Consider the following 15484-nt stretch of genomic DNA (forward strand, 5'->3'; position numbering starts at 1 on the left):
CCCGACGGCAGGGGGGAGAATAGAAAATGTTCGGGGTCGGTTTGGTATTTGATTACGTTAGCTGCTTTACCGAGGCAGCGGGAAATGCACAGAGAGGCCGTGGAGGGAAGGCTGGTCCTCGTGCTGAGCTGTGTCACTGGTTTCCTGCGGTCTCGGAAGAGAGGTGGGAAGCTGAGGGATAAAGGGGACAAAACACCACCGGAGGGGAGAGTCACAGAAAACTGGAAAACTCTCTGCTGACACCACTCTGTTGCAGACGACGCAGTCCGGCAGCGTCTGTGTGGAGAGATACAGAGTCAAAAATTTAGTTCTGGTGCAAATCTGTCTTCTAAGACCAGGCTTATGAGGGAAATCAGGAGAGCAAAAAGTGCGTATGAGATGAATTTGACAGGCAGGGTGAAAGATAATCCCAAGATCATCTTCATTTATATTGACAATACAAGGGTGTCGAGGAAGAGACCAAGACCTCTGAAAGACCCCAGGGTCACCCATGTGTGTAACCACGGCAGATGACTGAGATTTTCAATGTCTGTTTCTCCTCGGTGTTTACAATGCAGAACACCATGGATGACGGAGGAAGGAGGGTAATCAGTTGTGAGGCCTAGGATCATTAGAATATTTCGAGGTATTTGCTGCCTTAAAGTTCACTAGGGTGGGAAAACCCCCAGCGACTTATGGGAGGCTAGGGTGGAGACTGCGGAGGCTTTTGCGGAATTACTTGCTTCATTGAAGGTAAGCCTCTGGTAAGTTTCTTTCTTTCTTCGATTTGGTGTTCCCTTTCGTGCAACGTGATGAGAATGGGTCCAGGGTCAGTGGTGTGTTCAGCTTGTGAGATGTGGCAGATCTGGGAGATATCGGTCTCCCTAATAACTACATCTGCACGATGTGAATCCAGCTGCAGCTCCTGACAGACTATGTTAGGGAAATGGAGCTGCAGCTGGATGACCTACGGCTCCGACGGGATAACGAGGAATACGCAGACCAGAGCTACAGGTAGGCAGTCACTCCGAAGCTGCAGGAGGCTGTTAGCTGAGTGACAGTCAGGAGAAGGACGAAGACTAGGCAGGTAGTGCAGAGTACCCCTGTGGCCGTCCCCCTCAACCACAAGTATACCGCTTTGAAAAACTGTTGGGGGGACGAATCTACCAGGGGAAAACCGCAGTGACCATGTCGCTGGCACTGAGCCTGGTCGTGTGGCGTAGAAAGGAAGGGGGAGAAGAGGAGAGTAGGTAGTGACAGGGGATTCCATGGTAAGGGGGGCAGACAGGATATTCCGTGGACATGAAGGAGACTCCAGCATGGTCTGTTGCCTTCCCGGTGCCAGGGTCAGGGACGTCTCAGATCGGGTCCACAGCATTCTGAAGGAGGGCGGTGAACAGCCAGAGTTCCTTCTACATATTGGTACCAATGACATAGGTAGAAAAAGAGTTGAAGTCCTGAAGAGGCAATATAGGGAGTTACGTCGTAAGCTGGAAAGCAGGACTTAAAGAGTAGTATTCTCTGAATTGCTGCCTGTGCTACGTGCCAGCGAGAGTAAGGATAGGATAATTTGGCAGATGAATGTGTGGCTGAGAAATTGGTTCAGGGGAGAGGGTTTCAGCTTTGTTGACGATTGGGATCTCTTTTGGGGAAAATACGACCTGTACAAAAGGGAAGGGTTACACCTGAACTGGCAGGGGACCAATATTCTTGCAGGCAGGTTTGCTAGAACTGTTGGGGAGGGTTTGAACTAGTTTGGAAGGGAGATGGGATCCAGAGTGATAGGTCAGAGCTTGGTTCAATTCGTGTGCAAGTAGATGCAGAGTGTAGAAAGACTGTGAGAAAGGACAGGCAGTTGAAAGGGCAAAATTGCAGTCAGTTGGGTGGGCTGAGGTGTGTCTACTTTAATGCGAGAAATATCAGCCACAAGGCTGATGAACTTAGAGCGTGGGTAAGTACATGGAAATATGACATGGTGACCATTACAGAGACTTAGCTGTAGCAAGGGCAGGAATGGCTGCTGGATATTCCGGGGTTTAGATGTTTCAAAAGGGACAGGGAAGGAGGTAATATAGGTCGGGAAGTGACTTTACCGATCAGGGACAGTGTCACAGCTGTAGAAAGGGTGGATGTCCTGGATGAATCGTCCACTGAGTCAGTGTGCGTGGACGTCAGAATCAGGAAGGGAGCGATCACTCTTTGGAAGTATTCCACACACCTGCCAATAGCAGCAGAGACGCTGAGGAGCAGATCGGGATGTAGATTTTGGAGAGGTGCATCAATAACAAGGTTGTTGACATGGGTGATTTCAACTTTCCGATTATTGATTAGCACCTCCTTAGTGTAAAGGGGATCGATGGCAGTTTGTTCGGCGTGTCCAGGAAGGATTCCTGACACAGTGGGTGGACAGGCCGACGAGAGGAGGGTCCAAACTGGACCTGGTACTCAGCAATGAGCCTGATAAGGTTTCAGATCTCCCGGTGGGAGAGCATTTTGTATACAGTGACCATAACTCCTTGACCTTTTCAGCCTTGGAGAGGGAGAGGAGCAGACGGCATGGAAAAGTATATAACAGGGGAGGGCGAATTGTGATGCTATTAGGCAGGAACATGGGAGTATAAATTGGGAACAGATGTTCTTGGGGAAGTCCACAGCGGAAATGTGGAGGTTATTTAAGGAATTACTCTCATGGGGCTCTGGCGAGGTTTGTCCCACTGACACAGTGTAACGATGGTAGAGTAAAGGATCCGTGGTTTTGCACGAGATGTGGAATATCTTGTCAAGAGGAAGAAAGACGCTTACATGCGATTTAGAAAGGATGAATCAGATGGGGCTCTGGAGAGTAACAAGGTAGCCAGGAGGGAGCTTTGGGAATGGACTTTGGTGAGCTATAAGGGGCATGAGAGGTCCTTGGCGAGTAGTATCAGTGAAAACCCAAGGCGTTCTACACGTATGTGAAGAATAAGAGGATGACAAGTGTGAGGGAAGGACCGATCAGCGATAAAAGAGAAATCATGTTCCTGGAGTCGGAAGAGGTAGGGGAGGTCCTTAATGAATACTTTGCTTCAGTATTCACCAAAGAGACCTTGACGTTTGTGAGGATGGCGTACGAAAGGTTGATATGCTGGGGCATGTCGATGTGAGGAAACAGGATGTGCTGGGACTATTCAAAAGCATTAATATAGATAAGTCACCGGGGCCGCAAGGTATATTTCCAAAGTTGGTATTGGCATTAGTATTGGCATTGGTTTATTATTGTCACTTGTACTGAGGTACAGTGAAGAGCTTGTCTTTCAAACTGATCGTACAGGTCGATTCATTACACAGTGCAGTTACATTGAGTTAGTACAAAGTGCATTGATGTAGTACATGTAAAAACAGTAAGAGTACCGAATAAACTGTCATAGCTACAGAGAAAGTGCAGTGCAATAAGGTGCAAGGTCACACAAGGTAGATAGTGAGGTTATAGTCCATCTCACTGTATAAGGGAACTGTTCAATGGTCTTATCACAGTGGGGCAGAAGCTGTCCTTAATTCTGTTGAAACGTGCCCTCTGCCTCCTGTATCTTCTACACGATGGAAGACGAGAGAAAAATGTATGTCCCAGGTGGGTGGGGTCTTTGATTATGCTGGCTGCTACACCAAGATAACGAGAGGTAAAGACAGAGTCCAAGGAGGGGAGGCTCGTGTCCGTGATGCGCTGGGCTGTGTGCACAACTCTCTGCAGTTTCTTGCGGTCCTGGGCAGAGCAGTTGCCTTACCGTGATACATCCAGATAGGATGCTCTCAGTGGTGCATCGGTGTAAAGTTGGCGAGAGTCAAATGGGACAAACCAGATTTCTTTAGCCTCTTGAGGAAGTAGAGGCGCTGGTGAGCTTTCTTAGCCGTGCCATCTACGTGATTTGACCAGGACAGGCTGTTGGTGATATTCACTCCCAGAACTTGAAGCTCTCAACCCTCTCCACCTCAGCACCATTGATGTAGACAGGTGCATGTACACCGTCCTCTTCCCTGAAGTCAATGACCAGCTCCTTTGTTTTGATGACAGTGAGGGAAAGGTTGTCATGACACCATTCCACTAAGCTCTCTATCTCCTTGCTGTACTTCGACTCATCGCTGTTTGAGATACAGCCTACAACGGTGGTATCATCTGCAAACTTGTAGATGGAGTTAGAGCAGAATATGGCCACACAGTCATGAGTGTATAGGGAATAGAGTAGAGGGCTGAAGTGGCAGCCTTCTGGGGCACCAGCGTTGAGAATAATAGTGCCGGAGATATTGCTGCCTATCCTCACTGATTGCGGTCTGTTGGTCGGAAAGTCAAGGATCCAGTTACAGAGGGAGGTGTTGAGTCGCAGGTCTCGGAGTTTGGTGACAAGCTTGTCTGGAATTTTTATATTGAAGGCAGAACTGTAGTCAGTAAACAATAGTCTAACGTAGGTGTCTTTACTGTCCAGATGTTCCAGAGCTGAGTGTAGGGCCAGGGAGATGGCATCCGCTGTAGACCTGTTTCGCAGGTAGCCGAATTGCAATAGGTCCAGGTTGTCTGGTAGGCTGGAGTTGATGCGTGCCATGACCAACCTCTCAAAGCAATTCATGATGGTGGATGTCAGAGCCACTGGTCGGTAGTCATTGTGGCATGTTCGCTTGCTTTTCTTTAGTACCGGGATGATAGTGGTCTTCTAAAATAGGAAGGAACCTGAGATTGAAGCAGGGAGAGGTTGAATATGTACGCAAATAGTTATTACGGAAAGCTAAGTAAGAGATTGCTGAGACTTTGGCGACGATCTTTGCGAAGTCTTAAGTGCGATAGAAATTGTGTAGATGACACAATGATTGGTCGCGTTTGGGAAGTGCAGACGGCTGTAAAAGAATGCGGCGGGATGCAGATCAGTTGCATATATAGGCGTAGAAATTGCAGATTAGGATTTATCTGGGCAATTCTGAGGTGTTGCACTTCGGGAGCTTAAATGCAAAGGCAAAGTACACAGTTAATGGCCAGAACCTTAGCAGCACTGATGTACAGAGGGATATTGGAGTTCAAGTGCATCGTGTTCTGAAAGTGGCCATGCAAGCAGCTAGGGAGACAAAGAAGGTGTACGGCATGTTTACTTTCATGGGTCAGGGCAGTGAGTAAAAATGTTGGAAAGTCATGCTGCTGTTGTTGAAGTCATCAGTTGTGTCGCATTTAGAGTACAGTGTTCAGTTCTGCTGGTCACACTATAGGATTGATGTGGCAGCTTTAGAGATGCTGCAGAAGATGCTCGCCAGAATGTTGCCTGGATTGGAGAGTAATAGCGACAAGTAGAGGGGGGACAAACTTGGATTGTTTACTCTGCAGGTTTGGAGGTTTAAGGGCGATCTGATGGAAATGTCTCAAGTCAGGAGAGCATGGATAATGCAGAGAGTCAGCGTCTTCATCCGAGGCTGAAAATATCAAATGCTGGAGGAAATAGGTCCCCAGAGCCTGATGAGATAAACCCCATGTTATTGAGAGAGGCAAGAGGTGAGATTGAAGAAGCTTTGATCAAGATCTTCGGGTCAACACCAGCCACTGACGATGTACACGTGGAACGGAGAGGAGTTAATGTTGTTCCGTAAATCAAGAAGTGAAATAGGGATATCCCTGGTAACTAAAGACAGGTGGGTCTCACGTAAGTGGTAGGGAAGTGACTGTAGAGGATACTTATTGATGGGATTTATGAGCATTTGTGAAGCCGTGGATTAATTGGCGTCAGACAGCGTGGCTTTGTGCGGGGCAAGACAAGTCTACGAATCTGATTGAGTACTGGAAGTTCGTCGATGAAGGTAGAGATGTGGGTGTTGTCTTCATGGATTTTAGTAAGACGTTTTGGAATGTCCCTCATAGTCAACTCATCAAGAATATTACGATGCCTGCGATTCACAGTGATCTGGCCGTTTTGATTCAGAATTGACTTGCTCACAGAAGTCCAGAGGATCGTGGTCGATGGGACTTGTTCTGGCTGCAGTTGCCAACTGGTGTTCCACAGGGATCCGTAGAGAACCGATGCTGTTTGTGATATTTCAAAATGCGCTGGATGAATTTGTGGATCGGCAAGTTAGTAAGTTCACAGACAGTACAAAGATAGGTGGTGTGGATAGTGTAGAACGTTGCCAAAGGATAAAGCGGGATACAGATCTGTTGCAGAGATGGGTGGAGAAGTGGCTGATCGAGTGTAATCCTGCAAATGTGAAGTGTAGCGCTTTGGGAGATCAAATGTAAAGAGGAACTACGTTGTGAATGGCAAGCCCCTTAACAATGTTTTAGTACAGAGGGATCTGAGGGTGAAAGTGCAGACCTCCCTTAAGTAGCTGCAGAGGTTGATAGGGAGATGAGGAAGGTTGCGACATGCCAGCCTTCCTGGGTCTTGACATGGAATATAAGATGGAATTTGAAGGTGCAACCCGCATTCAGAACAGTCTGTGTAATTCTGGTCACCAGAGCGCAGGAGGGATGAGATTCTGCTAGGAAGAGAGCGGAGGAGAAGCTCTGGGATTTTGGCTGCATTAGAGGTTATGGCGAGAGATTGGATGGGCGAGGCTTGTTTTCCCTGCGAGATGATCTGAAAGAAATCTAACAGATCGTGAGAGGTACAGACAGGATTGATCTCGAAAACATTTGTTCCCATGTAGGCCTGTCAAAAACAAGATGGCAACGGTTTAAGGTGAGTGGAAGGGCTTTTAGCGGGATCTGATTGGTCGGATTTTTACATAGATTTGGGCCAGAAATTGGCAGATGGAATTTAATGCAGACAAGTGTGAGGTTTTGCATTTTGGAAGGACAAATCAAGGCAGGAAAAACACAGTAAATGGTAGGGCACTGAGGAGTGCGGAGAAACAAAGGCATCTGGGAGTTCAGATACATAATTTCCTGAAAGTTGCATCACAGATAGACAGGGTTGTAAAAAAGGCTTTTGGCATCCTAGCATTCATAAATCAAAGTATTGAGTCTAGGAGTTGCGATGTTATGGTGAGGTAGCATAAGTCATTGGTGAGGCCAAATTTGGCGTATTCTGTTCAGTTCTGTTCACCTAACCACAGTAAGGATATCAGTAAGATTGAAAGAATGCAGAGGAGATTTACTAGAATGTTTCCGGGTCTCCAGGAGTTGAGTTACAAGGAAAGATTGAAGCGTAGAAGAATGAGGGATTTGATAGAGGTTTACTAAATTATGAGGGGCATTGGCAGAGTTAATGCGAATAGGCTCTTTCCACCGAGATTAGGAGAGATAAGTACGAGAGGACATGGCTTTAGGGTGACAGGGGAAAGGTTTAGGGGGACATTAGGGGGAACTTCTTCATTCAGAGAGTGGTGGGAGTGTGGAACGGACTGCCGTCTGATGTGGTAAATGCGGGTTCACTCTTACGTTTTAAGAATAAATTGGATAGATACATGGACGGGAGACGTCTGGATAGTTATGGACTGCGTGGAAGTAAATGAGACTAGCGAAATAACGTTTCGGCACGGACTAGAAGGGTCGAATGGCCTGTTTTCTCTGCCGTAGTGTTCTATGGTTTTATGTCGTAAATAAAATAATTTGACACCGCATAATTCTAAATGTGTTTTTCACCCAAGTCTGAATCATCAATTCCAGCCATCGTCCTCGCACTGACGTCAGATTAAATGAATCAAAGTTGCCGGGTTTCTATCTCCGTCCTTTCATCCACAGCAAGGATTCATCTGGATTTTTCACTTTGAGGGAACTGTTCAGCGTCCACATAATTGGGGATCACACGTCCGCACAGTATTGACACTCCACAGAGATCCAATACCCTATTGTTCCATCTCACTGAGCAGTACTAATTTGGATTGTTATTGTCACATGTACCAAGATACAGTGAAAAGACTTGTCTTCCACACAGTTCATTCAAATCAATTCATTACTACTGGTTATTTGATGTAGTATAGGGAAAAACAATAACTTAATACAGAATAAAGTGTTACAGTTACAGAGAAAATGCAGTGCAGGCAGGCAAAGTGGTGGAAGGTCATAACGAGATCGATTCTGAGGTGTAGAGTCCATCAAATCGAACGTGGAAACAGTTAAATACCCTGATAACAGCGGGATAGAAGCTGTCGTTCAGCCCGGTGGTACGTGACTTCTGGCATTTGTATCTTCTACCGATGGGAGGGGGAGAAGAATGCATGTCCCGGGTGGGTGGGTATAAACACTGGACATCAGCACCCTTTGCTCTGGGTCATTTTACGTGTTGCCCCAGCCATCCGGATACAAAGGGGTTAACTGCAGATGTTTGTTCAGTGTGTAATTAACGTCAGTCTGCACGGAGCCCGATTGTGTCACCAGGGTTTTCCCCACTGCTTTTAAAATCTGTTCATTTCGATGAAGTCTCACATTATCAGTGGGAGCAGCCCCTCCGTCACTGACAGAGAGCAGCAGCTACACAGCGGAAGATAATTCTGGAGCTGCGAACAATAATGTGGGATGTTACATGAACAGATGGAATCTGTAAATAGTAGAGTGTGAAGTTCTGGTCACCGATTGGAATCTGGGAACAGTGGTGTGAGGTGTTGCACGAATTGGTCGGGATCTGGAAACAGGAGAGTGGTATGTTACAGCGATGGGGCGGGGAGATTTCTCCTTTGCTCAATTAATGACATTGTATGGTCATTTGCTGAATGCAGACGATTGGATCACTTTTTTACTCTGGACAATTCAGCCCGTCTATTATCCCATCCTCGCTCTTGTTGCTGTTCCTGGTAAGTCCATGTCCAACGACTCGACCAACAAACAGGTGAGGAGCTGTGGTCACGGGGTCCGGTTGGGTCTTGTGGGTGGACAGCTCATGACGTCTGCCGGTTAATAAAGCGGAACGTCCTCTCTCACTGAGCTCTGATTGAGGGAGATGCCACACATGGACCTGGTCCGTGTGCGGATCAACGGCTTGAATGGCGTTAATCTCCGTGCTATTTATCCTTAGTTTCTCGATGCTATTTTCTCATATTGCTGACACGTCCCCAGCTACATTTATTTGTTCGATAAACCAATGCACTCTGCAATGCCGTTCCTGTAATTCACGCTCTCCTCACTGCTGCCGTGTCTGGTATCCTCAGCTGTCGGAACTCTCTGCGGCAATCAGTAAACTGATAGTGTTGCATTCATCATGGTCTAATTTCAATCTGAAACTCTGAGGGTTTCCCACCGCCCCCATCCCCCTGCCCGGCACGACGTGCGGCTGAATCAGACTGCTCCGTCTGAGACCTGATCAAATTTCACCACAATCTGCAGTGTGGCTGCGTCATCTTCCCAAGCGGTAGTAGGTGGCGAATCCGACCTACTGACGCAGGCTCACAGGGTAATAAATAGAGGGAGAACTCCGGGATGATTAACTCACAACTAGCATAAAGTCGATACACAAAGGGCAGCAGAGTACTCGTGACTCCAACCCACACAGACACCCGGTCACCACAGTATGATCAGCGACGCTCACACAGAGCACCGAGCAATGATCAGGATCAGGAGCCTCGGTTCATTCCACATACTGACCAGGTCAATATATCACCTCTCCCTGAACCGAAGCTTAAATAATGAGGATTTTGATCTTTATGAACTGGAACAGGTGATGAATTTTTCACTCGTCAGGCACCTTTATCGGACCACGCTACCACCGCTTCTCACCTGTCTGTTGGTCAAGGTGATGCCGTTATTTTCCAGTTGCTGGTTAATTTCACTGATCTAGAATCCCCGTCTCCAGCAGACAACCCCGGTGTCGGGTACAATCACCTCCAAATCTGAATCCAAGAACAGGTTTCTATATTTCATTTCCCTCTCTGTGAATCTGTTGACGCGGCTCCAACCCCGCTGTCATGTTTGTGTTTATTGCCCTCCTCACAGTGAACATGCTGACGATTGTGGTCCTGCCGCGGGGTAAGTGCGGTCTCTCCAAAGGCGTCACTCTCTACCTGGTGGCCATGGCAACGCGGATATACTGGTCCTTGTCCTCGACCTGATACTGAGGCAGATTCGGATTGTTTATCGGGAAACATTTAGCTTCATGAGGCATATCCCCGTGTGTAATATCCACGCCGTCCTGCTGTACGCAGCCACCGACTGTTCTGTCTGGTTCACCGTCGCTTTCACCTTTGATCGGTTTGTGGCCATTCGTTGTCAGAAGCTGAAAGCGAAATATTGCACCGAGAGAACGGCGGCTGTGGTTCTTGGGACGGTGACCGCGCTGAGCTGTTTAAAGAACATTTTATGGTATTTCATGCTCTCAGGAGACTACCTGCTTCTTAATTTTCCTTGGATTTGCGGGGAAAGAGTCGGTGTTCTGTCCTCCGTGGTTTGGAGCGCAGTCGAGTTCCTCCATTACCTCCTCACGCCTGTGATCCCGTTTGTCCTCATTCTCCTGCTCAATGCTTTGACCATCAAACACGTTTTAGTGGCGAGCAGATCCCGCAGGAGACTCCGGTGTCCCAGCAGTGGGGAGAGTCCCAGAGACCCGGAGATGGAGAACCGCAGGAAGTCCCTCATTTTACTGTTGGTTGTGTCGGGGAATTTCATCCTGTTGTGGGCGCTGTTTATGGTAAATTCTGTGTGGATTCGACTGTTTTACATGAATATGGCTGGGATTCCAAATGCTATCATAAGCGAACTGAGCTTCATGCTGCAGCTCCTGAGCTGCTGCACAAACACGGCTCTTTACGCTGTGACCCAGACAAAGTTCAGGGAGCAGCTGAAGGAGGTGTTGAAATCTCCCCTCACTCTCATTCTGAGATGCGCTCAGCGCGGAGATGAGCTGAGAAATCCGAGCCGCTCCCCCGCCTGAACCAACTCCATTTCACCCACTCCATACATACACGGGGGGGGGGGGGAGGTGGGGAAACAGGCAGAATCAGGCCGGGAATTCTGAACTGAAAGGAATATCGCCTCAAATCTGTGACTTTGTTTTGATTTAAATTAGCTTTCTTTTTTCCTTGAACAAATTGTGTATAATTCATGTTTAATTTGTTTTACTTGAGAATGCTGCTTATTTCACGCGACGTGCCTGTGATGCCGCTTCAAGTACGTTTTTCATTGCACCTGTGCAATGTACTTGTGCTTCTGACAATAAACTCGACCTTGAATTTGACTTTGAATTACTTGAGTTCGGTCTTCTCGGCAGAATTACTTCACGCTGTTTGAGGTTTGAATTCACAGATCCAGAGACCTGGGTTAGAAAACAAGGTACAGCACAGGAACAGGCCCTTCGGCTCACGATGTTGTGCCGGACTAAGTAAATATGTTTTTAAAAGCTTAACTAAACTAATATTTTCTGCTCACACAATGCCCGTAATCCCTCATTCCGTTTACATCCATGTACCTCAATCGTATTTCCCTCCACTGCCACATCTGACAGAGCAATCCAGGCACCCATCACTCCCTGAGTAAAAATAAAACAGTCTCACACATCTCCTTTGAATTTACCACCTCTAACCTGTAAGGCATTTACTTTGGTATCGGAATTTCGACCCTGGGAAATGCCACTGGCTGTCTACTCTATCTGTGACTCTCTTAATCTTATTAACTGCCATGAGATCTCCCCTCAACCTCCGACGATCCAGATAAAACAATCCAAGTTTGTTCAACTTCTCCCAACAGCACATGGACTCTCATCCAAGCAGCATCATCGAACTTCGGCACCCACTTCACAGACTCCACATCCTTCCTGTAACGGGGCGACCAGAATTGAATGCAATGCTCCAGATGCGGCCTGACCAGAATTTTTTAACAGAAGCGAGATAACTTCCAGACTCTTGAACTCAGTGCCTTGACTAATAGTGGCAAGCATGCCATACGCCTTATTTACCGACCTGTAAACTTGTGCAGAGTGCAGACACTTTCACAGAGCTTTGGATATACACCACAAGATCCCTCTGTCCATCAACACTGTTGAGGGCTTTTCCATTTACAGTGTACAGTCACTTTATAATTCATCTCCAAAAGAGCAATACCGACAATGTGGCCGGATTAAACTCCATCTGCCAATTTTCCGCCCAGATCTGCAACTGACCTATATTCCACTGTCCCCTTTGTCAATCTTCAACACAATCCACAACACAACCATTCTTTGTATCGTCTGCGAACTTACTAACTCTCCCATCCACATTTTCATTCAGGTTATTTTGATATAGCACAAACACCGGAGGTCTCAGTACGGTCCATGGAGAACACCAATAGTTACAGAAATGCAAGCAGATTAAATACCATCTATCAGTACCCTCTGCATGCAATGGGCAAGCCACTTCTGAATCCGAATCACGGTGGATTACACACATCTTCACAATCAGAATCAATTTATTAACACCGTCGTATATGCCATGAATTGTGTTGTTTTCCTGCAGCAGTACAGTGTAAAGGCATAAAACAGCGAGAATATATTAAATGAATATCTGGTACAAAATAAGCAACAATCAGGCAGTGTTCATGGGCCGTTTAGAAATCTGATGGTCTCGAGGAAGAATCCGTTTCTGGATCGTTGAATGAGGGTCTTCGTACTCCCTGATGGTAGTAACTAAAACTCTATTTCTCGGATGGTGCGGCTCCGCAGTGATGGATACTGCATCCTTGAGGCACCGCCTCTTGAATATGTCCTCGGTGATGGGGTGGGGAGTTGTTATTACGTTGATGGAGCTGGCTGACTCCACAACCCTCTGCAGCCTCTTTTAATCCTGTGAATTGGAGCCTCCGTACCAACAAACAGTCCGAAAGTTCTCCTCATTAATCTATAGAAATTTACAAGATCCTTCGATGACATACCAAAGCACCTCAAACTCCAATCCTCCAATCGATGTAGAGCAGTGGATGTGGTGTACATGGATTTTAGTAAGGTGTTTGATAAGGTTCCTTGTGGAAGGTTTATTCAGAAAGTCAGGAGGCATTGAATATATGGAAACTTGGCTGTGTGGATTCAGAATTGGCTCGCTCATGGAAGACAGAGTGTGCTGGTGGATGAAGCGTATTCTGCAAGGAGGTCTGTGACCAGTGGTGTTCCACAGGGATCCGTTCTGGGTCTTCTGCTCTTCGTGATTTTAAATATGGCTTGGATGAGCATGTGGAATGGTGGGATTGTAAGTTTGCTGATGATATAGAGGTTAGTAGTAATGCAGAGAGTGTAGTTAGTTGCTGTAGATTACAAAAGGATAATGACAGAATGCAGAGCTGGGCTGAGAAGTGGCAGGTGGAGTTCATCGCAGATATGTGTGAAGTGATACACTTCGGGATATTGAATTCGAAGGCAGAATACAAGGTTAATGGCAGGATTCTTAGAAGTGTGGAGGAACAGAGGGATCTTGGGGTGCACGTCCATAGATCCCTCAAGGTTGCTGGGAATGTCGGCAGGGTTGTTCATAAGGCGAATGGAGTGTTGGCCTTCATTGCTCGGGGGATTGAGTTCAAGAGAAGCTAGGTGATGTTGCAGCTCTATCGAGCTCTGGTGAGACCACACGGAGTAGTTTCCATTCAGGTCGCTTCATTGTCGGAAGGGTGTGGAAGCTTTCGAGAGTGTGCAGAGGAGATTTACCAGGATGTTCCCTGGATTGGAGAGCATGTCATTTGAGGAGAGGTTGAGCAAGCTAGGGTTTTTCACTTTGGAGTGAAGGAGAATGAGAGATGACCTGATAGAGGTGTACAAGAGGCATAGATCGCGGAACGACGATGGCTAACACGAGGGGACATAATGTTAAGGTGATTGGAGGAAGGTAGGAATGGATATCAAGGTAATTTTTTAAATCATTAAATGGTGGGTGAGTGGAAAGCATTGCCTGTATAGGTTGTAGGGTTCTGTGGGCAAATACATTAGGGACATTTCAGAAGCTCTTAGATGGACACATGAAAGACAGAGAAATGGAAGGCTATGTGGGTGGGAAGGGGTAGATAGATCTTCGAGCAGGATAAAATGACGGCACAAAATTGTGGGCCGAAGGGCATGTCCTGTGCTGTAGTGTTCTATGTTCTGTGTTCTATGGAAGGTTCGGGATGCTAAAATCAAACAGAGTCCGTGAATATTATAAATAAACTAGAAAATAACTCAGGAAGGGAATTACGAGAGCCAGGAGGGGCCATGAAATTTACTTGGCAAATCGGATTAAGGAGAATCCCAAGGCATTCTATACACACGTCAAGAGCAAGAGGAAAACTAGGGAGAGGGTAGGACCAGTTTTCCAGCAAACTATTCTTGGTAAGTGGGAGACCTTCAAAAGCGAAATATTGAGAGTACAGAATCTGTATGTTCCCGGTAGAATGAAAGGCAAGCGTAACTGGTTCAGCGAACCTTGGTTATCGAGGGATATTGGGACCCCGATAAAGAAAGGCGGTGTTGTATATCAGGTATAGGTAGTTAGGATGGACTGAGATAACTGAGGAGTAGAAGAAATGCAAGAGATAACTTGAGAAAGAAATCAGGAAGTCAAAAAGAGGACACCAGGATGCTCTGGCAGTCAAGGCGAAAGAGAATCCCAAGGGCTTCTGTTGCTATATTCACATCAAAAGGATAGCAAGGGACAAAGTCTGTCCTCTTGAAGATCAGCGTATTCATCTCCTTATGGAGCAGAAAGAGATGGGGGAGAGCTTAAATGAATTTCCTGCATCTGTATTTACTCTGGACACAGACACAGAAACTATAGAACAAAAGAGTAGTGAGGTCATGGAACATATCCCGATTACGGAAGAGGAGTTGCTGGAGAGTCAACATGGCTTCTTGCCTGGTTGTCATGTCCAACCAATCTTGCAGAGTTCTTCGAGGAGGTTACCAGGAATGTCGATGAGGGAAAGGCGGTGGACATTGTCCACATGGACTTCAGCAAGGCCGTTGACAATGTCCCACATGGAAGGCTGCTCCAGCAGGTTAAATCGCTCGGCATTCATAATGAAGTAGTCAATTGGATTGAACGTTGGCTTAAAGGGAGAAGCCAGAGGGTGGTAGTAGTTGGTTGTGTCTCTGACTGGAGGCCTGTGACTAGTGGTATGCCGTAGGGATCGGTGATGGATCCGTTGTTGTTTATCATCTATATTAATGATTTAGATGATAATGTGTTAAACTGGATCAGCAAATTTACGGATGACACGTAGTGGACAGCGAGAAAGGCTATCAAAGCTTACAGAGGGATCTGGACCAGCTGAGAAAATGGGCTGAAACACGGCAGATGGAATTCAATGCAGACAAGTGTGATGTGATGCACTTTGGGAGGATAAAACAGGGTAAGACTTACACAGTGAACGGCAGGGCACTGAAGTGTGTGGCAGAACAAAGGGACCTGGGAATACAGATCCATAATTCCTTGAATGTGGCATCACAGGCAGATAGTGTCGTAAAGGGAGCTTTTGGCACATTGGCCTTCATCTATCAGGGCAATGAGTACAGGAACTGGCATGTCATGTTGAAGTTGTACAAGACAATGGTGAGGCTGAATTTGAAGTATTTTCTGCAGTTCTGGTCAGCTACCTACCGTAAAGATATCAATAAGCTTGAAGGAGTGCAGAGAAAAT

The sequence above is a fragment of the Pristis pectinata genome, chromosome 18, assembly GCF_009764475.1.
Source record: "Pristis pectinata isolate sPriPec2 chromosome 18, sPriPec2.1.pri, whole genome shotgun sequence".
Classification (NCBI taxonomy): Eukaryota; Metazoa; Chordata; class Chondrichthyes; order Rhinopristiformes; family Pristidae; genus Pristis; species Pristis pectinata.